The following is a 10,040-nucleotide window of genomic DNA, read 5'->3' on the forward strand; positions in this document are numbered from 1 at the left end:
AGCAGTAAATAATCTGTATTCAAAATAGTCATTATGGGCTCAGATACAAGAGAGTTGTTTTTAATTTACACCAAGGTTTATCTGTTTAATTTTGCTAAAAATGCTGTTTCAGAATCTTGTTTTTTTACTAATACCTTCAAATATTTGTGTTTGGTTGTGTCTTTGCCAATAGTGAGATCCACTCTGTTTTTGCAAAGCACCAAAGCCCTCGGGTGTTACCAGGAAGTGCACCTTTCTTCTTTCTTGAAGAAGAGAATGGCAGCTTCAAGTCAGGCACTGCATGCAGCATGCTAGCTAAAATCCTTCCTTTCTGAAGGATTTGTTTGCTAGAATGATCTTAGAAAGCTGGTACAAAAGTTGTAGAAATTGGTACTGAAGCTGACAGAAAGGCTGCATTCCTTTGGATAAGAAGTTTTGAGGAATAATATCTAAACCATTAGGATATTCATTGTAAAAGCGTGGTTTTGGTGAATCAGGAGAAATGTCTGGGTTTTTCTTCTGGATTATATGCTAGAGGAAACCAAGAACAAAAAGGAAAAATGAAGCTCTCTTAAAAATATAGGTAAGTGTATTAATGTAAAGCTTATGTATGTACTTGCTGACTGTAGTCTTAATGCTGTTTATCTGTTACTGAAGTCAGTTTGGAAGGCAGGCCAGGTCTGTTCTTTTGCTTTTCAAATTGTGTTTAAAATCCTCAATGGGGGGAAAAAAAAAATCTTTCTTCCCTTGTGCAGGCTCTGGTGTGTCTGTTTATGTTGCAGTGGGATAAAGGATCCATGTAGGAGCTCAGTGAGAGGACTGCACATGAAATATTGTTTTCTTTAAAGGTGTGATTAAAAAATCCAATCTGTCTCATGCTCTGCTCTTATATGAGATTGCGTGTGTGCATTTGTATATACTCTGCTGGTATTTTCCAATTGTGTTGGCCAAATTCTGCTTTTAGTTATGGTTAGGCATCTCTCCTGACTGTGGTGGTGTCATATGAGCCTGACATTTTTCGACCAGACGTGAAGGCCCCCCTGCTCAAAGAGAATGCATATGAAATATATCAGCCTTTCTTCTGCTGGCTGGTTGTTTAAACATGGGTAACTGAATTATTGTGAAACAAATTCTGGGACTGCAGCTGCAAAAGCAGTAATACGGTATATTTGTAGTGATGTTTCTACGCCATACCTCCTAATTTCCCAGTTGATTTCCAGTGCAGACAGAAAGTCTAGAATGTATGTGGTATGTTCCTCATCATATATTTTATAAATGTAAAATAACGATTTGTCAATTACGGTTTCTATTGTAGAGATAAAATGAGGTATCTGGGGCTCTCCTGGTTTGCTGACAGCCCCTTACCTTTGGCTGTGTGGAGCAGTGCTGGCTCAGGGCAGTGTGAGCTGAAGCTGCTTTTGGGAACGTCTCTGAGGGCCGGGCTGTGCCGTGTGGATGTTGGTGCGCCGATTGCTTTTGTAGCCAGTGTTGGTTTACCTTGTGTTGTCTTTCCCAGCAGTCCTGCTTTCTCAAATGGTAATTGAACAGCAGCAGTCAAAATACTCTGCTGATGGAGAACCTCTGGCCACTCCATGGGCAGTTATTCAAACACTTTCTGAACCGGCTTGACCCATTGCTGATTTATTCCAGATCCATTGCGAGGAATTTTAAAAATGCAAACTCTAGTGTAGAGTTCATAGCATGGTGCACAGTTCTTTTTTGGTTTTGGTCTGTTTTTATAAAGCACTCCATACCAGCCATCCATCTTTTTTAAAGTTTTTTGTAGTTTTTTTTCTTGTTCATTTTTTTTTGTTTGTTTTTTGTGGGTTTTTGAAGTCATTTTCTTGAGCACTATGAGGAAAGGATATAGTCCCCTCAATAAAAGGTGATAATTTCTGTGCCATTCCTCCAATGACTCCCAGACCTCAGTGACAGGTTCCATGGCAAGAAACACTTCCAGAAACCACCCATCCCTCAGGGTTTCCTCCTGCTTCTCCTTTTCCTCCTCCTGCAGCTGTTAGCAGAGTGCAGCTTGTCAGGCTTAACTGGCTGCTGCTTTCTGCCTCTTCTTTTGCCCACTCAAGCAAACCTATCTCCTGCTAGGTTTCCCATACAGAAAATTGCAACTTTACAGCTTTTCTCAAGTATGAGCTTGGATTTACTTTCCATGACCATTGATGTCAGAAGGGCTAATGCTTAGTAGGCAAATAGTGCTAGGGCTTCCCAGGTATCTCTTTGCTTTGTAAATCAGCAGCCTTGGAGGAGTGAAGGGTAATCCCTGAGCAAACTTCAACTGGCCATTACCTGGGGCAGGGAGGTTGAGGTCATTAATGCTATAAAATACTGTTCAGATATATTTTTTTTGCTTTTTTTTGGGCAAAAGGTTTCACAGCATGAAAAAGAAAGTTACTCAGTGGGATGTGAACTAGTAATACTTGAAGAAAATGGAGAAAAGGCCAATATATGGTGTGCAAATTCATTGTCTTTTTTTAGCAGTCTCCATTGGTGTTGATTGCCATTCATAAAAAATTGACAATACGTGTATTTCTGCATATATGTTTTCTGGATTAGTGCAATCCCTTGATATTTTCATCTTGCAAAATACATTTGTGGGTAAAGGGCCCATAAGTAAATCAAGTTTGAAGCCTTAAATAACCAGAAGTAAAGCCATCACCTAAGAAACAGCTCAAAAAAATGCTATGGAGAAAAGTAGCAGTGCAAGATGCAGCAAATGCTTTAAGAGTTAGCGTTGCTGTAGCTGTCAAGCAGGCAAATGGTTGCTAATGTCAAGGACAGTTTGTCCATTCTAAGCCACAGTGCCAATTGATTTATGTGCAAGTAGGCAAAATCCAGTGACAGGGGTCTGGGAGCAATTCCTTGGTAGTTATATGCATTTTATGGAATGATTGTTCCTTGTGACCTTTGGCAGTCCTCAGTAAGCATCATGACATGCTTGTACTTGCAAATAGGTGATAAGATTTTCTAAAAAGTTTGTAAAAATGTGACAATTTACACTGAATTATATATATATATATATATATACACATACACATATATATATGGATTTTTATTTTTTATTTTTTTTGCTACATTCTTCCAGTATATATGGGAATCTGAGCAGCTGATAAAAACACTGGGTGAGGGTGCAATGTCTTGGCATAAGCAGCAACTGTACACAAGCTAGGGAATGGGAGGTGGGAGTTTTTTCCTCCTGATGTTGTCTCTTGTAAAGAGCCAGTGTTGATCCTGCAGAGCAGATGCTTTGGAAAAGAATGACAGTAGGACTTCATGAATGGAGGACATAATTCATTCATAGTAAGTACAAGGTCTGATGTGCTTGTGTTGCCTTTGCCATGTCATTTGCATGCAATATATATTTCTATATGAGCATGTCAAAGTCTAAGATCTTTGCTCAGACGTAAGGACTTTATTACAGCAGATTAAAAGCAGAATAAGTTCTAATGAAGCCAGATGTAATAGGAACTGAATATGTTCCTTGTTCCTGCATTCTAGTGGATTTTGTTGTTACCTTGTTAGGATTCAAACCTTGTCTTCAGGATTTGGCTGACTGGAATGATAGATTAGTCATTGTGGAGGATTTTATGGATAATACATGACATTCTTTTTTTTCATATTATATATTTTTTTTTAGGGGATGATAGATGTCTTTCCTGGAGGGCATTTTTATCATAGAATCTGCTTGAATTTGAATATATTTTCTGATCCTCCCTGTGGTTAGGGAGTATGTGGAAACATCTATGCCTTGTGTAGGCTCTGTCATCTCTCATGTCTTGTTCTTGTCCTCCTTGGTTGTGTATATTTTGAATACTTTAAGTTACTACAGCATTACTTTTTTAAAGTCTGACTCTTGAAAGTAGAGATCTTGCCAGACCCCTGGCTTGTGGACCTTACTGTAGGAGATCTGTTGCCAAGTTTAGTGGAACCACACAGCATAAAAAAGAGTGGCAAAATTTAAACATTTATGTGAGGAGCCAGTTTGACTGTACATTTTAAAAATCTAGGCAAGCAAGATTAGAAAAAGATATGTTTTCTTTGTCTTATTCTCATGAAGAACTAAAGACATCCATCCTCCATGCCCAGGTGAACTTCTGGAAGGAATAAAAGACCAATGTCAAATGGTCAAATTTCCCTCTACGTCACGATCCTAATGTACTTTTATTATACTTTGAGATCCTAAGGCTATGTTGATCTGCTACATGATTGTATAATGCTCCAGGACACCTGTGTAAATAGCAAACAGAGAGGCTTTTTATAGATATTAGATCTTAGATAAGTGACTCTAAGAAGTAATATAGGATCCCAGCTGTAACCCCCTGCTATACATACCATGTATTTTTGGTCAGTTGTTTATTATAAGAAATACAGAAGCTGTTCCTTTTAACATAATTTTTGTAAGAGTTGCATGTGTAAATATTAAATTTGCAAATATTAAATGGAGAAGCATTAGAGAAACCACTAAATGAATAACTTCACATTCCTCATTCCTTATTCTGATGCCGATTTCCTTAAATGTTGCTCCACTAACAGCACTGTGTGCTGTTTCAGCCTCAGAGAGGAACTATGCAGTCCCTCAGCCCTGGCCCTCTCGGGGTGTAGATCTCAACCAGCGATCTTTAATGGTAACAGATGTTTGTTGGAATCCTCCTCAGGGCGCTGATGTTCTGGGTCAGGAGCTTGTGGTGTTAATCAAAGCACCCTGTCCATCAGTGCAGGCTCAGGACCTGGCCCTCCACCAGGACCATGTTTGCCAGGGAGGTGATTCTGCTCTAGGAGACCACAGGGAGAAAATCAGTAGGAGCTCTCCTCTCTCAGCTCCATCCCATGGAAGGAATATCCTGGTGCAATTAACCTGGCTTGTGTTAATGAGAATTCTTGAATGCTTCAGTGGTCATCACAGGTACACTTCTGGACCGCTGACAAATCAGTCCTCAGATTCCTGAAAAAAGTGTCCCTAAAATCTATAGGAAAGAATATTGGATAGTTCCCCCTCTATAGTTGCCTGGGATGGTAAGGAGCTACAACAGTGAGCAAACTGTTGTTTACCAGTGTTCACAGAGGGAGGTTGTTTTACATTATCACTTTTTATTTACTAGGGCACCTATTAAATCATGGTTTTCCTTCTGAAAATAGGGTGAGGAAAATTGAGGCAAGAATACAAAAATGTGGGATGTGGCAATGCTGGCACAATCCTGCTCCTATTTGCAGTGTTAGCAGAGGGCTCTGACCACATAGCTGTAATTAATAGTTGGTGTGTGGCTTGCAGCTGACTGACCCATGGCTTCCCAGGGACTCAAGGGCTCCTTATCCAGCCACTTCTTGCAATAGAGTGAAAGGAAAATAAGTCACGTGGGACACCACAATCAACAAGAAAGTACAAGGTAAATTCAGTGGCATTGATGAGATTTTTGTTACAAATAAGCTGTGTACAAAGTCTTTTAGATTCCAGCTGCTTTGAATTGTTGTGTGCATTTCTTAAACCATCCATAAGTAAACTAGCCATGATCTCATTCTTACCCAGGCTGACGCTGGTCATGATATGCCTTTTATATTGTAGGGAAAAATAGTCAATAATATCAAAAGTGCTTAGTTAGAATACAAAAACATATCTGAAGCGTGGCTTACGGGACTTGAAGTGCCAGACCCATCAACATATTAGAGTAAGTAACAATATGCCACAATTAATTAATCCAAGAAAATTTTTAAGTGATTGTTAAATTTTTTTCCCCAGTTCTCAGACTGATTTGTCATGTTGGTGTTTATTAATTTAACATTTGATCTGAAAAAAATTCCCCAGACTTCAAAGTTCAGCCTGTTCTTTAGGAGCAATCCAAAAATATGTTTCTTCAGGCCCCAGGCATTTCTGAAGTAGCTGAAGTTAAACAAAAAACATTTCTTTCAAACTCTGCAAATGTTCTAAAAGCTTTAAAGTGGCTCCTCACAGGGAGCTGGAGCAGAGAGGGAACCCCTGGGTTATTTTTGTTGCTGTGCAGTGGCACAGGGCTTCCTGGCGGAAAGCTCCAGAATTATCGCTTTTCTGTGTGTTTGTGTATGTTTTTCCTTCCTCTTTTCACCTCTGTCACTGAGCTCCTCTCTACCCTGTGCCTCGATCCCCTGTTGAGAAAGTCTGGAGAAGGTAAGGGTTAGATCATCCTTCCAGCAAGGATAAACTGAATTCATGTCTGAATGGGAAGATGACTCACATCACATGTGAATTTTTCCTAAGCTCCATGTTGGAAGGGATGAAGAATGCCTTTCTTTCCTTGAGGAACTGTATCACCACGCTGGGGCCTGATGGAAGTATTTCCTTGGTGTGTTTTGATTTCATAAACTGTGTTTTTGCTTTGCAGTAAAACAGCCTTGGGAAACCAGTCTGCATTTTGTTGGTTCCTTTTGTGGGTACAGCAGCATCCCTGAGCTTATGAGTGCTGTTATGAGACCTTCACTGGAGTCATTTTGGTGTGGTCTTAATTCATTTTCCCAAGCAAAGATTGGTATTCACATAAGATGACAACATGGTTAATCTGCTTTAAGAGCAGGCTCTGAACATATAGAGGCATTTCTAAGGGAATTGCTTCATTACTCTGAGGAGGCCCAACCCATGCTAGTAATTCTGCATCCAGTTTGGTTAATATCGGTGTTTGCTTAAAGGTTTTCCATTTACAGTTCTCTTCTGGAAATTTCTGCCCGGTGTGTCCTGCCTTGTGAGAAGCCCTTTCAGCTCAGTTTTAAGTGAGCAAGAGCACTTTTCAGGACTTGGTTGTCATGAAATGTGTCTCGCAGTGGGGAGTCACATTAACTTCTCCCAGACAATTGCATTGTATGTTAAAATATGTGCTGTAGCCCTTACATCATATGATAGCTAGTTGTGCCACGTCACAGGCAGGAGTTTGACATATGTTGCAAAATAAAAGTTGCCAGTCATGGACACTATTTTAGATGTTTTCATCTCCAGCAGTGCTGACATGATCTCTACCAGCAAATTGTCTCCTGCTGAGAGCATAACACAAACACCGCCAACACCCTGATTCCAGATGTGCTACGTGGCATGGAACCAGTGACAAATGATACTATTTCCATCTTGTATGGTCATGGACAGCAAAGAGAGCACCTTGATATCCCAAAACAAGCTGTTTAATGTTTTGTCTCAGTGGCACTAAGAGACGGAGTTGGTTTTCTGTCACTAGGCACCTGCTTTATGCCAAATGTGGCCTTGCTGGGACCCACGGTGTGAGCCGTACCTTGCCTCTCAGGCCTCAAAAACACCCTACACAGCCCCTGAAACTCTGTGCTCTGTGACTTTGGTCTGTGTGAGCTGCTGTCTCGGTCCTGTAGGATGTGAAACACGATGCCTTACCTGTAAAGCTGTCTTAAATTCAGCCATTCTGCCCAGGAAAATAATCTCGGTCCTTGGAAATCGGTGAACAAAGTGACATGTTCCAAATGCTATTTACTGGTGCACTCTTGAGCTCTGTCTTTTTCATGTCTTTTGGACATCACTCTTGAAATGGTGAACAGGCTGAGTTAGTGTGGCCACAGCCCTTTCCTTGAGCTCTCACTGAAATATAAGCAAATATAATGGAGGCTGTAGTAGTGACTGCAGGTTGGGGCATTCAGTCTCTTTGTTCATATATTGCTATAGAAAAACTCTGCTGTGGTGTTAATACCTTTGTCTTATACTCCCAAGAGAAGTAAATGAGCTTTATTTGGATTTTCTATGGAAGAAACAGCAGAGCTGTTTTAATTTGTGGCATTTGAATTGGCTTTTCAGAGCTTATTTGACTGCCTGCTGCTTTTGAGAGAGGCAGGAGAGCCAATGGGGTTTTGTATGGTGAATATTTTGCAGTAGTAAGATACAGGTAATTAGAAGGGAAAATATTTAAAATAGCTGTATGTCTTAATGTCAGTTCAGGCTGGTATTTGTGCATGCAGCCTCTCTTTTCTTTTTCTCAGTCATTAATCATTATAAGTGGATATATGTCAGAATTTATAGTTAGATTCAGCTCTTACTGTGTTTCTCATTTCATGATAAGTTTTGTGTTCTGGAGATCTATGGGAAAAAAAAAAAAATCAGTCTGCTTTGTGTTTTGTTTTCATGGTGTAACAAAGTGACTTGTGGCAATAGATAATTGAATTTCCAGTCTGTTTTTCTCTGGGACATTGAAATAATACATTGGATAATGCATTAATAATGATGTTTTATCTGCTATGGATGCCAGTGTGAAAAAAATGGACAAGGGTTTCACATCTGAAAGTCTTTGATAATGGGGCTATGAACCAGCCATCCAGTTATAAATTAGATCTCCTTTGGGCTCAGCAGATGAGACTGCAAAAAGAAAAACACAATAGAACAAAATAGATTAGAACAGACCAAGAAGGTTACAGGTTATGAGTAGCTTAATCAGGAAATCACACTGTGAAGGCTTTTTTCCCTTTTCCCACAGTTGGTACCAAAGGAGCAGAACACTCTTTCATAGGGAGAGAAATTTGCTATCATTGGGCAAATACTTCTGAAAAAGCCCAGGGGATGTCACCTCTCAAAGTTTCTTTTCTTGGTTATTTCATTTTGAAAAAATTTTAATCGTGGTATAAACCTGACGAAAGCTGGAGTGCAGCTGGGGAGGTTTGAACCCTTAGGCAGGCACTTGCTCCCAGGTTGTGTTCCCTGGGTTGCTCACCATGTGCATCATGTCCTAAAGCCAACCCAAGCCCTCATCACACATGAATGTTCTGGCACCAAGAGCGGAGAGATGAGTGAATCCACAAGATTGTTAAGACATGGCTTTGTAGCTAAAGCGAAATCTTGCCAGTTGTCTGGAAAAAATGTCACAGTGGGTAGGCTGTAAATGCAACTGTATTTTTACCTACTTCTCTGATTTTTTTAGAAATGTGATTTCAGAAACAAGTATTTACTAGAACTCAAGCTGACTTCATGGCTATGTCTTCTTTTCTTTCTCTCTGCGTGCTATTCCATCCATGGTTTGCTAAGTGGTGCAATTTTGATTTTTGTCTTCATCACAAGTCTAATGGGTGAATGGTGATAAGTTTGTAGCTTTGGAGAGATTTTCTTGGCAGTTTCAGTCTATATTTCTGACAGGAAATCATTTTCTCCCTTGAGTTATGATTGCTGGGTTACATGAGTGCAGTCTAACCACCGCTCAACTGCTGTTTGTCTGCTGTCTTTCTGGTCTTGGAGAAGGCCAAACTGCCCCAATGCGAAACATAAAATTAGATGAATGCTGCAGGAAGGGAATAACAACATCATCTTCTGTGATCTCTTGCGATTTTATTTTACCACTTCTTATCTGAAAAGCATCTTCAATTCCACTTGGAGACAAGAATTAAATTTGTTTAGAGAGCGTTCTTCCCATATATGGAAAACAAATGGAACTGGCTCCATTTGTGTGGGTTTGTTTTTTTTTTTTAGTGGAAGATCACTGTGTTCTGCTACAGATGTTTGCAAATGAGCAAACTAGAGTAATATGTGGACTTCAACTTAGATCTAGAGAAATCTGCCCCGTGGCCCGTGTCATTTGGCTAATCCTTGTGTAGTCCACATCACGTGAGTAGTCAAGGCTATAAACCTTGTATTTGAAGGAGTTTGCAAAGTTGGGAAGATGAACAATGGAAGGAAGGACAACTGGAGGGAATCATGAACTGAAAGTCGTAGAAGTCTCGCCTAAGCAGTGCCAGACACAAAGCAGAGCTCCACTTCTATCTTTCTTCCCAATACTGTGCAGTGAAAATCTTCATGGCGCTGGTGAGTAATGGCTGAAGAATGGGAGGGAAGAGGGGCTCAGCCTGGCCCTGCTGAAGAGAAGCTCTGTCACCGCCTTCTGCGGCTCCTCACCACACAAAGCTACAGCTGTCAACCTCGATGCTCTATTGAACTTGCTAACGTAGTTGTAAAGATCATCTTGAAGTAATTTGATTTTTGTCTTCATAAAGTCACGCAAGTGTTGCTGATTTGTGTACTTGCTGTGTTTATTTTTGTTGCAAGTTCAGTTCTAGTCCATTTAATTAGGAGGCCAGAGGGTCATCTC

Source organism: Cyanistes caeruleus, chromosome 11 (assembly GCF_971803275.1).
Source record: "Cyanistes caeruleus chromosome 11, bCyaCae1.hap1.1, whole genome shotgun sequence".
Lineage (NCBI taxonomy): Eukaryota > Metazoa > Chordata > Aves > Passeriformes > Paridae > Cyanistes > Cyanistes caeruleus.